A 21403-nucleotide genomic window follows, 5' to 3' on the forward strand; every position below is an offset into this window, starting at 1 on the left:
CAAGGGCTCACGACCAGTAGAAGAGGAGATTTAAGCACGCTACTTGAATCCCAAACCCAGAACTCATCTACCACATCATGCAGTTTGATTTATTTCAGAAACCTGTCTTCCTAAAGCCTTCATCAGTAACACAGGTGGGCATTCAAGGCCCTATAAGTTCTTGCCATGAACTTAACTTAGTTTTTTTTTTTTTTTTTCCTAAAGACTTCGCTCTGCATTTAATTCTGTACTTAAGGTACATTTCAGTAAAAATGGAGATTACTCTTTCATAGTTTCGCCATTTAGAAGTTTTGTGTTGTTAATAAAAACAAAACATTAAGAACATTTATATGATACGACTTGAGTGAGGTGAGAGTGAACAAAAGGGAGTGAGTGATAAAGATCAGAGAGGTGAAAAACCCCTAAAGAAGGGATTTTGTTTTATACTGTGTACAACGAAGACATTGCAGAGTTTTTATGTGACTTGCCTTATGTCTAAAAAGATCACTCAGAAATGTGAAAATAGACATAGTGGAGGGTAGGGCAAGGATAGAGTTGGTGAAGGCTTGGCAACGATAGTAACAGTGGGGATGCTGAGAAATTGATTACATTCTGGACATATTTTTGAAGGCACAACCAATACAATTTGCTAATGATATGGTTGTGGAATGTTAGAGAATGAGAGGGGTCAAGACTGATCACCTCAAGGATAGAACAGCTATCAGTTGAGATGGGAAAGACTGCGGATGGGGAGTGTTGGTGGAGTAGTGGGGAGAGTCCAGAGTTTGCTTTTAGACATGTAGAATATATAGATATATGTGTATGTCACGCATATGTAATGAAAGTTTGTGTGTGTATGTGTCTGTAGGCATTACACATATGAGTCCAGGGTTCATAAGAGAGGTCTGGGCTGGAGAGAGAATTTTTTGAGTCCTCAGAGTTAGAGACAGTGTGAGGCTATGTGCCTGTGATTCTGCAGTTCACAGACCTCTCCAGAGGGATAACTTTAAGGTTGGGTTAGAGTTAATGGAATTAATTTTAAACTACTGAACTAGATGAGATCCTAGGGGAAGAAAAGTGAAGTTCAAGGATTGTACATAGTAACAAGGTAAACAATGAAAATGTGACCAAATAAGAAAATTTTGGATAGTGAGAAGTGTGAAGGGACTAGAACAGGCTGATGTAATAGACTGTATTACATAGAGTATTAAATACAGCATTCTTGGGACCTGGAAAGGATGGCCATAGAAATCAATATTATTTTTTCCTGATATGATTACATTATTCATATAAAATGTGTTGGAAGTAAATATACCACCTTATCAACTATGGTTTTTGTTCTTCCCTCTTTTCTTTTTTTTTCTCAACTGTTCATTAATACTAATTTTTAAGTAAAAATGAAAAAATATTGAATACCATATTAGTGGGAGTAATTTCGTTGGAAGTAGATTTTGGGGGGTAAAAATATCTAGGGATTTAAGTTTATGTTTAATATAATCAAACAGTGTGATATGGTTGTTTAAATAGTCATAAGGTATGGTAACCACAATAAAATATGCTAACACAGCTAAGTAGTAAACCCATTAATTCTTTATAAGTAAAACACATTGGAAATGACATATTTAATCATGGATTCCACATTTTGAAAGGGATGTCAGACAAACTGAACTATATAATAGTTGAAAAATGGTATTTTGTGGAGACATTTGGGCTTTTTTTGTGTGGAGGAGAGTAGAGAGTATCTGAAGAAGTACCGTAAAGAAGAGTGAGATAGATTTTTAAAAGAACTTTACTGAGGCATAATTTATATGACATTAACTTAACCTGTTGTAAGTGAACAATTTAATGATTTTTAGTAAGTTTACTGAGCTGTGCAACTGTCACCCCAATAAGATGGTTATGCTTGTTTAGAGTTAATTCCAGTCAGGTTGTTCCTATTACTATGGGCATAACTATGACTGTTGTGTGGAAGTTGTAGAGAAGAATATTAATTTTGTTTCCAAACATTTTTTTTTCCTTCACAAGAAGGAACTGAAACTAAATGAAGAGGGTTCTAGATTGTGCACCATGATTCTCTTGGTGCATGGTTTGATCAGTTCACGCTAGGGCTCTGGTCTTTTCCATTCCTTGTGTTTCATCTCTCTGCACAACCACTGTTCCTCCTCCTACTCTTTCTGACATGCAGTATAAACAAAAATATCTTTTTACTCTTCCATTTATTTGAATTTCTTTATTTGGCTAGCGTGTTCTAGCCAAATAAAGTATTTTTTCCCACTGTATCCTGTTGAAGGAACCCTCACGTTTCTCACCTTTCTGGAGGACCAAGGAAAAATTTTATCCCCCAAACTTCTATTTGACATCCTCCTTTATTATTTTTTTAAGACTTTATTTTTAGAGCAGTTTTAGTTTCACAGAAAAATTGAGAAGAAAATTCAGAGATTTCCAATATACTCCCACATAATTCACACGTGCATAGCCTACCCTGTCATTAACATCCCCCACCAGAATGGTACATTTGTTACAGTTGATGAATTTATATTGACATGTCATAATCACCCAAAGTCCATAATTTACCTTACATTTCACTCTTGGTGTATATTCTATGGGTTTGGACAAAGTATGATGACATGTGTTCATCATTATAATATTCAGAATTGTTTCACTGTCTAAAAATCTGTGTTCTGCCTATTCATCCACCCTGTGAACTCTGCCACCACTAATCTTTTTACTGTCTCCATGGTTCTGCTTTTTCCATAATGCCATATAGTTGTAATCCTATACTACATAGCCTTTTCATACTGATGTCTTTCACTTAGTAGTGTGCATTTAAGGTACACTATGTCTTTTCATTCTTGAAAACCATTTCTTTTTAGTGCTGAGTTATAGTCCATTATCTGGATGTGCCACACTTTATCCTTTCAACTACTGAAGGACATCTTGGTTGTTCCCAAATTTTTGCAATTGTGAATAAAGCTGTTATGAACATTCATATGGCAAAAGGTAAATACCAAGAAGTGCAATTACTGGATCTTATGATAAGAGTATATTTAGTCTTATAAGATACGGCCAAACTGTCTTCCAAAGTTGCTATACTGTTTTGCATTCCTACCAGCAATGAATGACAGTTTCTGTTGCTACACATCCTTGCCAGCAGTTTGTGGTGTCAGTGTTCAGGTTTCGGCCATTCTAATAGGTGTGTAATGTTATTTCATTGTTGTTTTAATATGTATTTCCCTGATGACATGTGAGGAGGAACAGCTTTCATGTACTTATTTGACATCTGTATATCTTTTTTGGTGAAGTATCTATTAAGGTCTTTGGCCCATTTTTAAAATCTGGTTGTTTATTTCCCTTATTGTTTAGTTTTAAGTGTTCTTTATATATTTTAAATAAAAATCCTTTATCAGATGTATCGTTTGCAAATATTTTCTCCCATTGTTTAGCTTGTTTTCTTATTCATTTGACATTACCGTTTGCAAATTATGTCTTTAATTAATTTTTTTATTTAAAGGAAATTATTTTTCATTAAGTTTTTAACTTTAATTCCAGTATAGTTAACATACAGTGTTATATTGGTCTCAGGTGTACAATGTAGGGACTCAACAATTCTCTACATTACTCAGTGCTCATTGGTCTAAGTGTACTCTTTAATCCCCATCACCTACTTCAACCACCTCCCTCTGGTAACCATCAGTTTGTTCTCTTAGAGTCTGTTGCTTGTTTTTTATCTCTATGCCTTTAATTTTAATGAAGTATAGGTTATAAAATATTTCTTTCATGGATTATGATTTTGGTGGTGTATCTAAAAGGTCATTATTATACCTAAGGTGATTTAGATTTTCTTCTAGGTTATCTTCTAGGAAGTTTATAGTTTTGTGTTGTCATAGATCTATTTTAAATTAATTTTTCTGAATGTGTAAAGTCTGTGTCTACATTCATTTTTTTTTTTTTTGCATGTGGATGTCCAACTGTTTCAGCACCATTTGTTGAAGCTCCATTGTATTGTCTTTGCTTCTTTGTCAGAGATCAGTTCACTATATTTCTATTTCCAGACTCTATTATATTCCATTGGTCTAATTTCTTTTGTTTTGACAACACTACATTATTTTTGACTACTATTGCTTTATAGTAGGTCTTGAAGTCTGGTAGCATCATTCCTTCAACTTTGTTCTTGAATAGTGTGTTAGATATTGTAGGTTTTTGCCTCTTTGTGTAAATTTTACAATCAGTCTGTTGATATTGATAAAATAATATGCTGAGATTTTGGATGGGACTGCATTTAATCTATAGATCAAACTGGGAAGAAATGACATCTCAATATTGAGTCTTCCTATTTTTTAAAAAAAATTTTTTTTTTCAACGTTTATTTATTTTGGAGACAGAGAGAGACAGAGCATGAACGGGGGACGGGCAGAGAGAGAGGGAGACACAGAATCGGAAACAGGCTCCAGGCTCTGAGCCATCAGCCCAGAGCCTGACGCGGGGCTCGAACTCCCGGACCGCGAGATCGTGACCTGGCTGAAGTCGGACGCTCAACCGACTGCGCCACCCAGGCGCCCCGAGTCTTCCTATTAAGGCTGTCGATGCACATGAAATCTCTCTCCATTTATTTAGTTCTTTGATTTTGCTCATCAACTGTTTGTTTTCCTCTTGTACATATTTTTATTACATGTATACCTAAATATTTCATTTTGAGGGGTGCTAATGTAAATAGTACTGTGTTTTTAACTTGTGCATTGCTGGTATAAAGGAAAGTGATTGGCTTTTGTGTATTTACCTTGTATCTACAATCTTATTATAATCACTTATTAGTTCCAGGTTTTTTTTTCTTTTCTTAATTTCTTTCTTTCTTTTTGTCGATTCTTTTCGATTTTCTAAATAGAAAATGATCATGTCATCTGTGAACAAACACAATTTTATTTCTTCATTCCTAATCTGTATATCTTTATTTTCCTTTCCATGTTTTATTGAATTAGCTAGGACTTCCAGTATGATATTGAAAGGCAGTGATGAGATGGGACATTCCTGCTTGGACCTGATCTTATTGGGAAAGCAAATTTCTTTCCATTGAGTATGATTAGCTGTAGAATTTTTATACGTATTTTATCAAGTTGAGGAAGTTGTCCTCTATTCCTAGATTACTGAAAAATTTTCTCAAGAATAGAGTTGGATTTGAATAAATGATTTTTCTGCATTTATTGAAATGGTCATGTGGTTTTCTTTTTTTTTTTTTGGCTTGTTAATGTGACAGATTACATTAATTGGTTTTTGAATGTTAAACCAGACTTGCATACCTCAGAAAAATCCCACTTGGTAGATTCTTTGTATATATTGTTCAATTTACTAATTTTTTTCCAGGAATTTTGCATCTGTTTTCATGAAAAATATTGATCTGTAGTTTTCCATTTTTGTAATGTCTTTGGCCATAGGGTTTGGATAATGCTGGCCTCATAGAATGAGTTAGGCTTTGCTTCTATTCTCTGAGGGAGATTTTAGGGAATTAGTATAATTTCTTCCTTAAATTTTGGTAGCATTCCCCAAAGATCTCATCTGGGCCTGAGGCTATCTGTTTTGAAAAGTTATTAATTATTGGTTCAATTTCTTTCATAAATATATGCCTATTCAGATTATTTATTCTTGTGTGAGTCTTGGCAGATTGTGTCTTTCAAGGAATTGGTTCATTTAAGGTAGGGTATCAAGTTCTGCACGTGGAGCTATTCATAGTATTAATTTATTATACTTCTGTTGTCCATGGGATCTGTAGTATTGTCCTTACTTTAATTTCTGATACTAATAATTTGTGTTCTCTTTTTTTTTCTTTGCCTGGCTAGTGGCTTGTTAATACTATTGATCTTTCCAAAGAGCAGGCTTTGGTTTTATGGATTATCTCTGTTGATTTTCTATTTTCAATTTCATTGATTTCTCCTGTAATTTTTATTAATTTTCTTATGCTTACTTTGGATTTAATTTGCTCTCTCTTTTTTTTCTTCTAGTTTTCTAAGCTGAAGTTTAGATTATTGCTTTTAGATTTTTCTTCTTTTGTGATGTATGCATTCAGTGCTATAAATTTCCCTCTAAGCACTTCTTTTGCGACATCCCACAAATTTTGATAAGTTGTGTTTTTATTTTCATTTAGTTTAAAATATTTTAAAATTTCTCTTGAGATATTCTTTGGCCCATGTGTTATTTAGAAATGTGTTATTTAATCTCCACATATTTTGTTTTTTCCAGCTATATTTCTGTTATTGATATGTAGTTGAATTCCATTGTGATCTGGGTAGATACTGTATGATTTCTATTCTTTTAAGTTTCTGAAGTTGTATTTGAGGCTCAATATGTGGCCTCTCTTGGTAATGTTTATGTGAGCTTTTGATGAATATACATTCAGCTGTTGTTGGATGAAGTAGTCTGTAGTTGTCAACTATATCCAATTGATTGATGGTGTTGTTGTGTGTAACTATGTTCTTACTGATTTTCTGTCTGCTAGATCTGTCCATTTCTGATAGCAGAGTTGAAGTCTGCAACTGTGATAGTGCATTCATCTGTTTCTTGAAGTTCTATCAGTTTTGCTTCACTTTTGTTAGGTGTATAAACTTTATCAGTTGCTATGTCTTTTTGGAGAAATGACCTCATTATTATTATGTAATATCTGTCTTTATCCTGATAACTTTCCTTGCTTTGAAGACTGTTCTGTTTGAAGTTAACATAGCTACTCCTGCTTTCTTTTGATTTGTGTCAGCATGATAGATCTTTATTACTTTATATGTCTTTACCTTTCATTTGGGTTTTTTGTGGACAACATATAGTTGGGTCTTTTTTTTTTTTTAATCTCATTTGACAGTCTCTTTTAATTGGTTCATTTGGACCCTTGACATTCATAATGATTATTGATATATTTGGATTAATATATGCAATATCCATTGCTATTTTCTATTTGTTGCCATTATTCTTTATCTTTTGTATTTCACTTTTCATGCTTTTTTGGTTTTAAATGAACACTACATATGATTTCATTTTCTCTTCTTTCATAGCATATTGATTATAGTTCTTATTTTACCATTTTTAGTTGTTACCCTAAAGTTTGCAATACACATTTATAACTAATTCAGTTCCATTTCCAAATAACACTATACCCCTTCCCACCTAGTGTTAAGTACCTTATTATTAGAAGATAAACCCAATTCCTTCTGTCTCTTATATAATTGTTGCTTTTAAAAAAATGTTTATTTGAGTGGGGAGAGGGGGAGAGGCAGAGAGAGATGGAGACACAGAATCTGAAGTATGCTCCAGGCTGTGAGCTGTCAGCACAGAGCCCGATGCAAGTCTCCAACCCATGAGCCTTGAAATCATGACCTGAGCTGAAGTCGGATGATTAACAGACTGAGCCAACCGGGTGCCCCTCATTGCTGCTTTTAATTTAACTTATATATAAGCATTCACATATATACTACCAGTTTGCTACTAGTATTTTGAAAAACTTTTATCTGTTAGATCAGTTAGGAATAAGAAAAATAAAATATTTTTATTTTATATACACTTATTTCTTTCCCAGTGTTCTTCCTTGCTTTCTGTAGATCTGAGATTCTGAACAAATTACATTCCTTTTCTCTAAAGAACTTCTTTTAACATTTCTTGTAAGGTAGGTCTACTGGCAACAAATCTCCTCAATGTTTGTTTCCCTGTGAAAGTCTTTTATTTCTCCTTATTTTTGAAAGATAATTTCATAGCGTACAGAATTCTAGGTCAGTGGGTTTTTTTTCCTCTGAATTCATTCTTTCTTTCTTTCTTTCTTTCTTTCTTTCTTTCTTTCTTTCTTTCTTATTTGCCACTGACAAATAAACACAGTTTAATTGTTTCTTTTCAAGAAAAAAAACAAATGTGATATGAACAACAAAAAAGAAATAGAAGTTACTTTGATTAAAAGTCACAACATGAATGGTGGAGATTACACTAAGTAATAGGGACAGACTAATACCACTGTCTACATGCTTTGGTGTTCCGAAGAGAAAGTAGTTTTGTCTTATAGCAGTGGTTTTATATATACATGTACACTGTAAAAAATGTATACAATAGTGTTTCTCAGGCCTTTTTTCCCCATCTTTTTGCTCCTTTTCAGAACCCTTGTACAATCTTGAGACTTATTGAGGACTCCAAAGAACTTTTATGTGGATTATAACTATCAGTATTTATATGTTGGAAGTTGAAATTGAGAAATTTTTGAATAATTACTTACCGACTCACTTGATTAGAATAATGATGAGCATGAGTAAAAATGTTAAGAGAAATAACATCTTAATATTAATATAAAAATTATTTTGATCTCATGGATACCCTCAAACTTGCTGTGTTAGAAAAAGCAAAATAAAAGCAAATTTGGAAGTAAACTTTACTTGCCATGGTTTATAGTACTTGGGTTTGAAAAGAGGTGATGAAATGTACTAAAATTGTAGTAACACTTGTATTGTCTTGAAGGGCTGACTTTCTGTACTTACTGGTTCATTCCTTTGCCTACTATAGAAAATATTTTTCTTTCTTGACCTTCTGCGTAATCTAAGTAGCAAATATTCTGTGTCTTACAAGAATATTTTTCTTTGCTTTATGTTGAATTTATTACATTCTTGATTAACAGACTCTTTAGAGAACAAACTGAGGGTTGCTGGAGGGGTATTTGGTGGGGCATAGGCTAAATGGGTGATGGGCATTAAGGAGGGCACTTGTTGGGATGAGCACTAGGTGTTATATGCAAGTGATGAATCACTAAATTCTACTCCTGAAACCATTACCCTGTATGTTAACTAACTTGAATTTAAATAAAATGAAAAGAAAAAGAAGAAATTATCAGAGGCTATTTGGACATTTGATTAAGATAGGATCAGGGTGCTAGAGAAATAATACTGAGTTATATATTTAATTAAATACGCATTTTAAATAATACAACATTTTAAATAAATATAGACATTAAAATGATTGTAAAGAACCTGATTTTTATAAGTGAGGAATCTTTATTCTTTGCTTTTATTTTTCTCTCAGTACTTTAAATATTTTACTCCATTCCATTCTTGCTTATGTAATTTCTTAGGAAATGTTTTCTATGCAGATGTTTTTCTAGATTTTTAAATTAGTTTTTATTGTTTTATATTCATCTTCTGGTTCATCACCTTTTGGTATTTAAAGGCTTATAGTTCTACAGTATGCAAGCCTGGAATCAAATTAAAAGTTGAAAACTGGTGTTTTCACAAAAGCTTTTTTAAAAATTTTGAACATAAATATACAGCCTTCTAAATTTTAGAAAGCAAATACATTTAATGGACAGAAAATAAGATTCATTATTATTGCATCTTAGATTCATTGTTCCAAATAATTTTTTATGTCATTTGAAATGTGGGATTTACCACAAAAATATAATGTTTTAAGGAATCAGTGTTTTTTTATATAAACTTACAAACCAACTGGATTCCATTTTCATTTGCTAGGAGATTAGTAATATTCTGACTGTTCTACTAGAATCTCTTCTTAATTTTCAGAGTACATTTTGTGTGTGAAGTAAACTCATGGCAAGTCTTCATCAAAGCCGTATTGTCTCCATGAACTATTTGGCCAAATAAAAGTATTTTTAAAATATAATTGCTATATTTTTGATGGGCTTAAATATATTATAGACATTCTAAACTAAAAATAGTTTACAACCACAATAGATATAAAATATTACTAGTTATATTTCTTATAGTTAGATTTTTGAAAAAAATCATTATTTCCCCCTTTAAAAAATTAAAAAAAATTTTTTTAAATGTTTATTTATTTTTGAGAGACAGACAGAGCATGAGCAGGGGAGGGGCAGAGAGAGAGAGTGACAGGCACACAGAATTTGAAGTGGGCTCCAGGCTCTGAGCTGTCAGCACAAAGCCAGATGGGGGAGTTGAGGGTGGAATTCACAAACTGTGAGATCATGACCTGACCTGAAGTCAGACACTTAACGAACTGAGCCACACAGGTGTCCCCGCCCTTTTTTTGTGATTTTATTTTACTTGCAAATTTTGTGGTAATTCTGGAGTCTAGTGTCCAGAATTCAACTTAGTTAATAATGTCATAACGCTTACAAAATAAGGTACTGTAACAAACCTGATCATCAGGTTATGATGTTATGTTATATATTATGTTTTAATATACTTTTTATTTAAAATAATAATATATTTGTATACCTAGCATCTAAAATTCCAGTGACTAAGTGTAATGCCTATAGGTCACTGACACAGAAAACATTGTGTTTGAAAATTTCTTTAAGGGGCGCCTGGGTGGCTCAGTCGGTTAAGCGTCCGACTTCGGCTCGGCTCAGGTCATGATCTCACGGTCTGTGAGTTCGAGCCCCACGTCAGGCTCTGTGCTCACAGCTCGGAGTCTGGAGTGTGTTTCAGATTCTGTGTCTCCTTCTCTCTCTGACCCTCCCCCGTTCATGCTCTGTCTCTCCCTATCTCAAAAATAAATAAACGCTAAAAATAAAAAAATAAAATAAAAAAGAAAATTTCTTTAAAATATTTATCAAATATCCATTTGAAAAGGAAATAAACATACAAAATAAAGAGTTTTTACTTTCCAGTATTTAATTTAGATGTTCATTAATTATAACTTCATATAGTTACCCTGCAATTATTTGCTCCCAATGTTTTTAAATGGAAAAGTTGGGAATTAAGATGAGACTTATAATTGATGTGCATTGTATTTCATAAAGACATAGTTTTTATAGTGTGATTAAAAATGTATAATAACTTTAAAATTAGTACTTTTGTCCACACAAACTAGGCTTACTGTTAATGATCCTGATTTGTTTTTAACTACAGGACATCTTTGAAACTGTAATTGTAGTTCTGATGCTTTCTGTAATGTGTTGCTGTACTTATGTGTTATTTCTGTAATGCGTTGCCTTTGAACATTATATTATTATTTTAACTTGTTGATATACACATTTATATGTGCATTTTACAAAGTAATTGCAAAATTATCAAAATATTAAAAGGAACAAAAGTGCCTGTATTCATCTTTAATTGTCATATTTAAAATTGGCAGCACTTGGTACATAGACTTTTAAGTAGGTATAGGAGGAGTTCTCAATTGCAGTGGTTTTCAGTTTTCCTTGGTAGGCAGTGTAATTATCTGGGTCCATCGTTGCAGAGATAAGATTTAAGAGGTATCTAATCAGGCCTGGGAATTTGTGTTATTCTAGTTATACTGTGTGCAATCAGTAATAAATAAAATTAAATGTTGCATAAGAATCCTCACTTCTTCACACTGATTGGGCTATGTGACAAACTAATTAAATAGTTTGAATAACTGAAAAATACTTTTAACAAATGATAGTTCTTAAAAAAATGAAAAAATAATGTTCTACATTTAATCCTATAACTTACTAACCATAGATTAATCTTTCCTTTGGAGAACAATAACTTGATCTCATATAATAATGTTCTACTCTGAAATGTTTTTTAATATTAAGGTTGTTTGTATGTTGTGAAATAAGTACTACTAATAGAGATGAATATTGATGCAATAGAGGACACATTTACAAATGATTCTAGTATATGAGAAAGACTGATTTTAAGATTATTTTAGAATTCATATTCCCAACTAAAAAATCAGTTGAGAATGATTTAAAAATTAACCTGTATAAAACAAAGATCAGTAAATAGGAACCAAAAATATATTTGTAGGCACCTGGGATGAGATTCATTTAAGCATTTCATTGACTCTGAATGACCTGACAGATAAGGAAGAGATATACTTTGTAGTAATATTTCTTACTATATGATAAAAGAAAGCACAGAGTGTTTGGAGACATTTTTTTCTCCTCTCACTTAAGATCTGAAAAATAAGTAAAAAGTTGGTTGTTTTCATTATAAAAGACCCTTCATATTATCTGGTTAAAGTTAACATTTCTAGAATTTATAGAAAAATTTTTTAGAATTTATATTTATTGAGACTTATAGGATAAGATAATGACAAAATGGTCCCATCCCCAAATATTTGAAAATATAATCAAAGATTATACTTTTTTGCAAATGTACTTATTAAAAATATATTTATTACTGATTTATTTTTCCTTTGCTTACTTTAAATTTAATTTGTTATTCTTGATCTAGTTTCCCAAGGTGGAAACTTAAATTATTGATTTTAGATCTTCTTTTCTAATACGTGAATTCAATGCTATGAATTACACTCTAAGCACTGTTTTCACTGCATCGCACAATTTTTTTTTATAATTAAAAAATTTTTTTTCAATGTTTATTTATTTTTGAGAGAGAAAGTGTGAATGGGGGAGGGGCAGAGAGAGAGGCAGACACAGAATCCAAAGCAGGCTCCAGGCTCTGAGCTGTTAGCACAGAGCCTGACGCGGGGCTCGAACTCAGGAACCCTAAGATCATGACCTGAGCTGAAGTCAGATGCTTAACTGACTGAGCCACCCAGGCACCCCCACATTTTTTTTAAAGTTAATTTTTTGGTGCACCTGGATGGTTCAGTCAGTTAAGTGTCCAACTTCAGCTCAGGTCATGATCTCATTGTTGGTGGGTTTGAGCCGTGAATTGGGTTCTGTGCTGAGAGCTCAGAGCCTGGAGCCTGCTTTAGATTCTGTGTCTCCCTCTCTCTCTGCCCCTCTCTCGCTTGTGCTGTCTCTCAAAAATAAATAAACATTAAAAAAACCAAAAATGAAGTTTATTTTGAGTTAGATAGCACAAGTGGGGGAAGGGCAGAGAGAGAGGGAGAGAATCCCAAGAGGCTCTGTGCTGCCAGTGCAGAGCCTGACACCAAGACTGGAACCCTTGGAACTGTGAGATCATGACCTGAGCTGAAATCAAGAGTCCGATGCTTAACTGACTGAGCCACCCGGGTGCTCTGACTGCATCCCACAAATTTCGATAAGGTGTATTGTCATTTAGTTCAAAATATTTTTAAATTTCTCTTTGAGCTGTATATTATTTAGAAATATGTTATTTAATCTCCATGTATTTTGATATTTTCAAGCTATCTTTCTTTTATTGATATCTAGTTTAATTCCACTGTGGTCTGAAACAGACATTGTATGCTTTCTATTCTTTTATTTATTTATTTTATTATTTTTTAAATTAAAAAAAAAATTTTTTTATATATTTCTGAGAGACAGAGCATGAGTAGGGGAGGGGCAGAGAGAGAGGGACACACAGAATCCAAAACAAGCTCCAGAGAATCCAAAGCAGGCTTCAGGCTCTGAGCTGTCAGCACAGAGCCCGATGTGGGGCTCAAACTCACGCACTGCGAGATCAATACCTGAGCCAAAGTCGGACGCTCAACTGACTGAGCCACCCAGGTGCCCTGATTTCTGTTCTTTTAGATTTGTGAAGGTATGTTTTATGGCCCAGATTGTGGTCTATCTTGGCAAATATTCCATGTGAGCTTGAGCTTGAGTTTGAGAAGACTGTATAATCTTCCGCTGTTGGATGAAGTAGTAGATAGGTGTCAATTATCTAGTTGACTAATGGTGTTGTGGACTTCAGCTATGTCCTTACAGATTTTCTGCCTGCTCAAGCTATCTGTTCAATGAAGTTTCCAAATCTAATAGTGGATTCATCTGTGTCTCCTTTTAAGTTCTCTCAGTTTTGCCTCCCTCAGGTGATTTAGTGCTGTCTTTAGGCACATGCCCATTAAGATTGTTATGTCTTCTTACAGAATCTATTAATATGTAATACCTCCATTTTATCCCTGATAATTTTCCTTGCTCTGAAATATGCTCTATCTGAACTATTATATCTTCCCCAGCTTTCTTTTGATTCGTGTTAGCATGGTATACATTTTGCCATCATTTAACTTTTTTTTTACTTTTTTAAATGTGTGCCACAGAAGAATATTTTTAATTCACATACTGTAATCTCACCCCTTTAAACTGTACAATTCAGTAAAAAAATATTTTTTAAATGTTTACTTATTTATTTTGAGAGAGAGAGAGACAGAGAGACAGAGACGGAGGGTATATGTGTGTGTGTGTGAGCAGGGGAGGGGCAAAGAGAGAAACAGAATCTCAGGCAGGCTCCATGCTGTCAGCACAGAGCCTGATGTGGGGTTCAGTCTCATGAACTGTTAAGATCATGACCTGAACTGAAATCAAGAGTCAGACACTTAACCAACTGAGCTATCCAGACACTCTTCAGTGAAAAATATATATAAATGAAAACAATAACTTTGTTATTTATTAACAGCTTTTCATGTTGCTAACCATTCTACAATATTAGTTTTAATGCTTTTATAGTATTCCATTGATGATATTAAATAGTTTAGTTAATTATACTGTCAAAGACATTAAGGGTTTTTTGCTATTAAATGATTTTTGCTATTCAATTATTATTTTTATTATACATTTTTAATTGAGGTATAATTGACACATAATATCACATTAGCTACAGATATGCAACATAATGACTCAGTATTTATATATATTGTGAAATGATCCCCACAATAGTGTCATTAATTATGTAGTTACATATGTACTCACCATATGTAGTTACAAAATGTTTCTCATATGTTGAGAACTTTTAAGATGTATTCCCTTAACAACTTTCAAATATGCAATACAGTATTATTAACCAAAGGCATCACTTGGTGCATTACCTCCTCATGACCTATTTATTTTGTAACTGGAAATTTGTACCTTTTGACCCCTTGTCCTATTTTGCCAACTCCTACCCCTGCCTCTGCACCACGAATGTTTGTATCTATGAGCTTAATTTTTTGTTTCTGTCTTCAAATTCCACGTATAAGTGAGATCATCCAGAATTTTTCTTTCTTTGTCTGATTTGTTTCACTTGGTATAATGCCCTCAGGGTCTATCTTTGTTGCAAATGACAGGATTTCATTCTTTCTTATGGCTGAATACTATTCCATTCTATGTATATACCACATTTTCTTTATTCATCTGTCAGTAGGCACTTAGGCTGCTTCTATATCTTGGCCTATTGAATATGTGGGGTGAATATATCTTTTTAAGTTAGTGTTTTCCTAGTCTTCAGATAAATATTGAGAAGTAGAATTGTTGGATCATGTGGTAGTTTTATTTTTAGTTTTTTGAGGAACCTCCATACTGTTTTCTGCAGTGGTTGTACCAATTTACATTCTCATTAATGGTGCATAAGGGTTTCCTTTTCTCCACGTCCTTGCCAAACCTTGTTATTTCTTGTCCTTTGGATAAGAGCCATTCTAACAGGTATGAAGTGATATTTCCTTGTGGTTTTGATTTGTATTTCCCTGATGATAGAGGTAATGAGCATCCCTTCATGTACCATGTTGACCATATGGATGTCTTCTTTACAAAATATGTATTTAGATTCACTGCCCATTTTTTTTTTTTTTTTTTTAATTTTTTTTTTCAACGTTTATTTATTTTGGGGACAGAGAGAGACAGAGCATGAACGGGGGAAGGGCAGAGAGAGAGGGAGACACAGAATCGGAAACAGGCTCCCGGCTCTGAGCCATCAGCCCAGAGCCCGACGCGGGGCTCGAACTCACGGACCGCGAGATCGTGACCTGGCTGAAGTCGGACGCTTAACCGACTGCGCCACCCAGGCGCCCCTCACTGCCCATTTTTAAATTGCATTTTATTTTGCTATTGAGTTGTGTGAGTTCTTTATGTATTTTGGATATTGTCCCCTTATTACATATATGATTTGCAAGTGTTGTCTTTCAATCAATAGCCTGCTTTTTCATTTTATTGATGGTTTTCTTTGCTGTGCAGAAGCTTCTTAGTTTGATATATTTTTACTCGATATATTTTTGCTTTTGTGTCCTTTGCTTTTGGTGTCAAATACAAAAATCATTACCAAGACTGTTGTGAAGGAATTTACTGCCTATGTTTTCTTTTAGGAGTTTTAGGTCTTAAGTTCAAGTCTGTAATTCATTTTGAGCTAAATTTTGTGTATGGTATGAGATAGTGGTCCAGTTTTATTCTTTTGGATGTTGCTGTCCAGTTTTCCCAACACTATTTATTGACGAAGCTCTCCTTTCCCCATTGTATATTTTTGGCTCTTATGCCGTAAATCAATTGACCATCTATGTGGGTTTACTTCTGGTGTCTATTCTGCCTCATTTATCTATATTTTTTATGCAAATGCCACACTGTTTTGATTGCTATAGCTTTGTAATACAGTTTGAAATTAGGGAGTATAATGCCTCCAGCCTGTTGTTATTTCTCAAGATTGCTTTGGCTATTTAGTTTTTTTGTGGTTTTATACAAATTTAGGATTATTTATTATATTTCTGTAAAATATGGCATTGAAATTTGGATAAAAATTGCACTGAATATATAGATTGTTTTGGGTAGTATAGACATTTAGCAGTATTAATTCTTCTAGTTCATGAGCATGGAATAACTTTCCAAATATTTGTCTCTAATTAATTAATTAATTTCATTGTACAGGTTTTTTACTTCCATGGCTAAATTTATTCCTAGGTATTTTATTCTTTTTGGTGGAATTGTAAATGGGACTGTTTTCTTAAATTCTCTTTCTAATAGTTCATTATTAGTGTATAGGAACTCAACAGATTTTTGTATATTACTCTTATTTCTTGTAACTCTACTGAATTTCTTTATTCTAAGACTTTTTTGGTAGTCTCTAGGGTTTTCTCTATGTAGTGTTATGTGCAAATAGTGACTGTTTTACTTTTTCCTATCCAATTTGGATGATTTTTATTTCTTTTTCTTGCCTAATTGCTCTCTGAACTTCTAATACTGTGTTGAATAAAACTGGTGAGAGTGGACATCCTTGTCTTGTTCCTAATCTTAGAGGAAAAGCTTTAAGTTTTTACTGTTGTATATGATGTTAACTGTGGGTTTGTCATATATGGCCTTTATTATGTTATGCTCTATACCATTTGTTGAAATACTCAGGTTATCATAATAGGATGTTGAATTTTGCCCAGTGCTTTTTTTTGCAGCTCTCAAGATGATGATATGATTTTTAGCTTTCATTTTGTTAATGTGGTGTGTCATTGTATATACTGAATTGTGGAGATTGATCTATCCTTTCTTCCCGGGCATAAATCCCACTTCATCATGGTGTATGATCCTCTTAATGCATTGTCGAATTTGGTTTGCTAATGTCTTGTTGAGAATTTTTTGCATATGTGTTCATCAGAGATACTGGCCTATGATTTTTTTTTTGTAGTATCCTCTAGTTTTAGTATCAGGTTAATACTGATCTCATAAAATGAGTTTGGAAATGTTCTCTCCTTTTCTTAGAAGAGTCTGAGAAGGATTGGAATTGATTGTTTAAATGTTTGGTAGAATTCATCTCCATCACTTTACTTTTCATTTATATGTCAGTACATTTAAAGTACCATTCCTGTAGAAAGCGAGTAGTTGGCCTGTTTGATCCACTGTAACTTTGATCCACTATGTCTTTGTGTTGGTGCTTTGACCATTGATATTTAAATTGATTAGTTCTATAGTTGAATTAATATCTACTATATTTTGTTACTGTTTTAATTGCTCTTGTTTTTGTTCCAGTTTTAACCTTCTACTCTTTTCTGTCTGTGGTTTAATTGAGCATTGTATATGATTTCATTTTCTATCTTATCTCAGTGTATTTCTTTTCTTTTTTTTATTAGCTGCCCTCATTATTGGGTTAACTTAAAGCCACTCTCAAATCACATATACTACTTTACATGTAGTTTAAACATTTTTTAATAACAGGATATCTCTAATTCTTCCATTTTGTTCCTTGTATCATTGCTGCCATTCATTTTATTTATACATATCCATACACGAATATACATATATACATAGATAATCTAATATAGTTTGCCATTAGTATTTGACCAAACTGTTATCTATCAACTAAAAATAGGAAAAATAAAAGCTTTTTATTTTATCTTCACTTGTTTCTTCCCCACTGCTTTTCCTTTCTTTAAGTAGATCTGAGTTCCTGAACTACATTATTTTCTTTCTAACAAACTGCTTTTAACATTTCTTGCAAAGCAGATATATTGGCAACCTATTCCCTCAATTTTTGTTTGTTTAAGAGTCTTTATTTCTTATCCACTTTTAAAGGATAATTTCACAGGGCATAGATTTTTGTATTAGTGAGTTATTTTCTCTCAACAGTAAATACTTCACTCTATCTTCTCCTTGCTTGCCTGGTTTCTTAGGCGATGTTGGATACACTTCTGAATTTTTTTTTTTTTATATTAGTGAGTTATTTTCTCTTAATAGTAAATACTTCACTCTGTCTTCTCCTTGCTTGCATGGTTTCTTAGGAGATGTTGGATATACTTCTGAATTTTGCTGCTCTATGGGTAAAGTGTCCCCCTCACCCCCAGTGTTTTTTTTTTTTTGCCTTAATCCTGTTTGGTGTTTTCTGAGCTTCTTGGATCAGTGGGTTGGTATCTGACATTAATTTGCAGAAATTCTCACATATTTACTATTTCATATTTTTCTTCTTTTCCTATATCACTTTCTTCTCATTCAGGTATTTCCATTATGTATATGTTGTACTTTTTGTAGTTATCCTACAGTTCTGGAATATTTTATTCAGCTTTTTTCAGTGATTCTTTTTTTTTTCTCTTTGCTTTTTGGTTTTGGAAATTTCTATTGACATATACCCAAACAAAGAGATTCTTTCCTTAGGCATGTCCATCCACCTACTAAAGAGATAGAGAGCCTATCAAAGATAATAATCATTTCTGTTACAGTGGTTTTGATCTCTAACACTTCTTTTTGATTCTTTTCAAAGATTTTTATCTCTCTTTATACTGTCTTTTCTTGTTTGTTGTTTATTTTTTTTTCCTTTATAGTCTTCAGCATATTAATCATAATTGTTTTAAATTCTCTGTCTGGTAATTCCAACATCCCTGCAGTATGTGAATCTAGTTCTAATGCTTGCTGTATGTTGTCTTTTAGTATGCTTTGTAATTTTTTCTTTGAAAGCCAGGCATCATGTACTGGTAAAAAGAATTCCAGTAAAATAGCGTGTGGTGTGGTGTTAAGGTGTGGATAAGTCTCAGTCTTTAAGTGAGGTTGTGCTCCCTAGTCTGTGAATTTCACAAGTTCTCCTCAGCCTTCCTAATCTTAGGTGGGACAAGATGGCTAGAGTGGGCTGTAATTGTGTACTTCCTTTCTCCCAAATGGAAGGCTTGATGGAGATGTAGTTGGATATTTCCCTACTTCCAGATCAGTTAGGCTCTGGTAAAACCTCAGTTTATTGTGTGTTAAATATTTTCTCTTTAGGGTAGCCCTTGTTAAGAAGAACAGGGTGATCTTGTGTATTTCAAAATTATTCTTTTTCTGTCTCCTCTCAGAGGCACAAGCAGATTTTTCTCCAATATTCGATCTGAGGACCTGGTAGAGCTCCTGGATATTAATCTCACAGAAGTATGAGGGCTGGAGTTTCTAAATCTGAGTTGTCAACACTAAGCCCCTAATAACTTGTCAGTCACAGTCCTACCCAGGCACTGGTTCCTGCAGAGGTTTCTTTTGGTGAATTTTTGCTCCAGTAACTTCTGAATCTTTGTATCCACCTGCCTATCTCTGAATTTTGATTCGGTGGTTTTTCATGTAACCTCACTTTTCTGGTGAATCTAAGAAGAGTTGTTGACTTTTCATTTTGTTCATCTTTTTATTTGTTAGAATGGTATGACATCTTCTAAGCTCCTTATATCCTGGACCAGAAACCAAAAGTGTCCTAATTTACTTTTTGAAGATTACATTCTATTTTGAGTTGTTAATTGAGCCAGATTTATTTTAGTAACACTTATTTATAGTGTTTGTTACATGCCAGACACTATTCTAAAAGCTTTATGCCAAGTCATTTTTTTTAAATTTTTTTTTCAACGTTTTTATTTATTTTTGGGACAGAGAGAGACAGAGCATGAACGGGGGAGGGGCAGAGAGAGAGGGAGACACAGAATTGGAAACAGGCTCCAGGCTCCGAGCCATCAGCCCAGAGCCTGACACGGGGCTCGAACTCACGGACCGCGAGATCGTGACCTGGCTGAAGTCGGATGCTTAACCGACTGCGCCACCCAGGCGCCCCAATTCATTTTGTCTTCATAATAATTCTATCCACTAAGTGCTATTGGAGTTCTCATTGTATGGATGAGGAAACTGAGGCACATAGCTTGGATGTATAACAAACTGAGGGTACATAACTTGCCTGAGATCACGAAGCTCAGAACAACTTATATTTGTTTCTTTTTTCTCTACTTCATAAGATAAAAAATAAGTTCAAAAAGCAAAATAACTTCCTTTAACCAAAAGAATGTAGTTAAGGAAAACCTGTGTCAGTTGGGCCTTCAGAAGGCCTGATAGATTCTGCCTCTGTACTTTTTTGGCCCATGTAGAGAGTCTTGCTATTCTACTATGGGGACACACACAAATAGACATGTGAGAGAATGACACAGGGAAGGCTTGTGTAGATGGAGAGAGGTCCTAGGACAGTGTGGTGAGAGAGACCCATACATCCCAGCATCCCAGCTGACTCTTCCCTCCAGGGTCCTTGCCAATGTGTCAGAACTGCATATTAGCCATCTTGTAAGTGTAGTGCAGATGAACACCAAGACTGAATCTCTAGTTAACATCACTTGGAAAAGAACTGCCTACTTGAATCAAGTCAACCCACAAAATCCTGAGAAATAATAAACAGTAGTTGTTTTGAGCTAGTAGATTTTGGGGTATTCTGTTATGCAGCATAAATAAATGAAAAATGTATTCTTTTTTGCAGGCATTTGGATATTGGTTGTGGAAATTTGAAGGGAAGGATTTCAAGGAATTAACAATAGATCTCAATCTATATGAGAGATACTTTGTCATTTGTACTTAGAAGTCTTTTTTCTAGGGGTGCCTAGGTGGCTCAGTTGGCTAAGTGTCCAACTCTTGATTTCAGGTGAGATTATGATCTCAGGTCATGGGATCAAGTTCTACGCTGACAGCACAGAGCCTGCTTGAGATTCTCTCTCTTCCTGTCTCTGCTTGTGTGCACGTGCATGCTCTCTCTCTCTGTCAAAATAAATAAACTTAAAAAAGAAGTCTTTCTCCAGATTTATTGAGATATAATTGACATATAATTTTGTATAAGTTTAATGTGTACCATATGATGCACACAAATATTGCAAAATGATAATCACAATAAGCTTAGTTAACACATCTATCTATCTTATATAGTTATTTATTTATTTATTTTGTGATGAGAACATTTGGGATATACTCTGTTAGTAACTTTTAAGTATACAATGTAATATTGTTAACTGTAGTTACCATGCTATGTGTTATATTGCTAGAACTTGTTTATCTTAGATCTAGAAGTTTGTAACCTTTAACCAACATCACCCCATTTCCTGTACCCCATTTTTCTCACACCTGGCACCCCCCAATTTACTCTCTGTTTAAATGAGTTTAACTTTTTTAGATTTCACATTG

The 21403-nt window shown here is 33.7% G+C and overlaps 1 protein-coding gene across 1 annotated transcript in view; it reads left to right on the forward strand.

Moving 5' to 3' along the window:
- Positions 1 to 21403, forward strand: part of LRRIQ3 (leucine rich repeats and IQ motif containing 3) — a 230072-nt gene that overhangs the window by 554 nt on the left and 208115 nt on the right.

Source organism: Prionailurus viverrinus, chromosome C1, assembly GCF_022837055.1.
Source record: "Prionailurus viverrinus isolate Anna chromosome C1, UM_Priviv_1.0, whole genome shotgun sequence".
Taxonomy (NCBI): domain Eukaryota; kingdom Metazoa; phylum Chordata; class Mammalia; order Carnivora; family Felidae; genus Prionailurus; species Prionailurus viverrinus.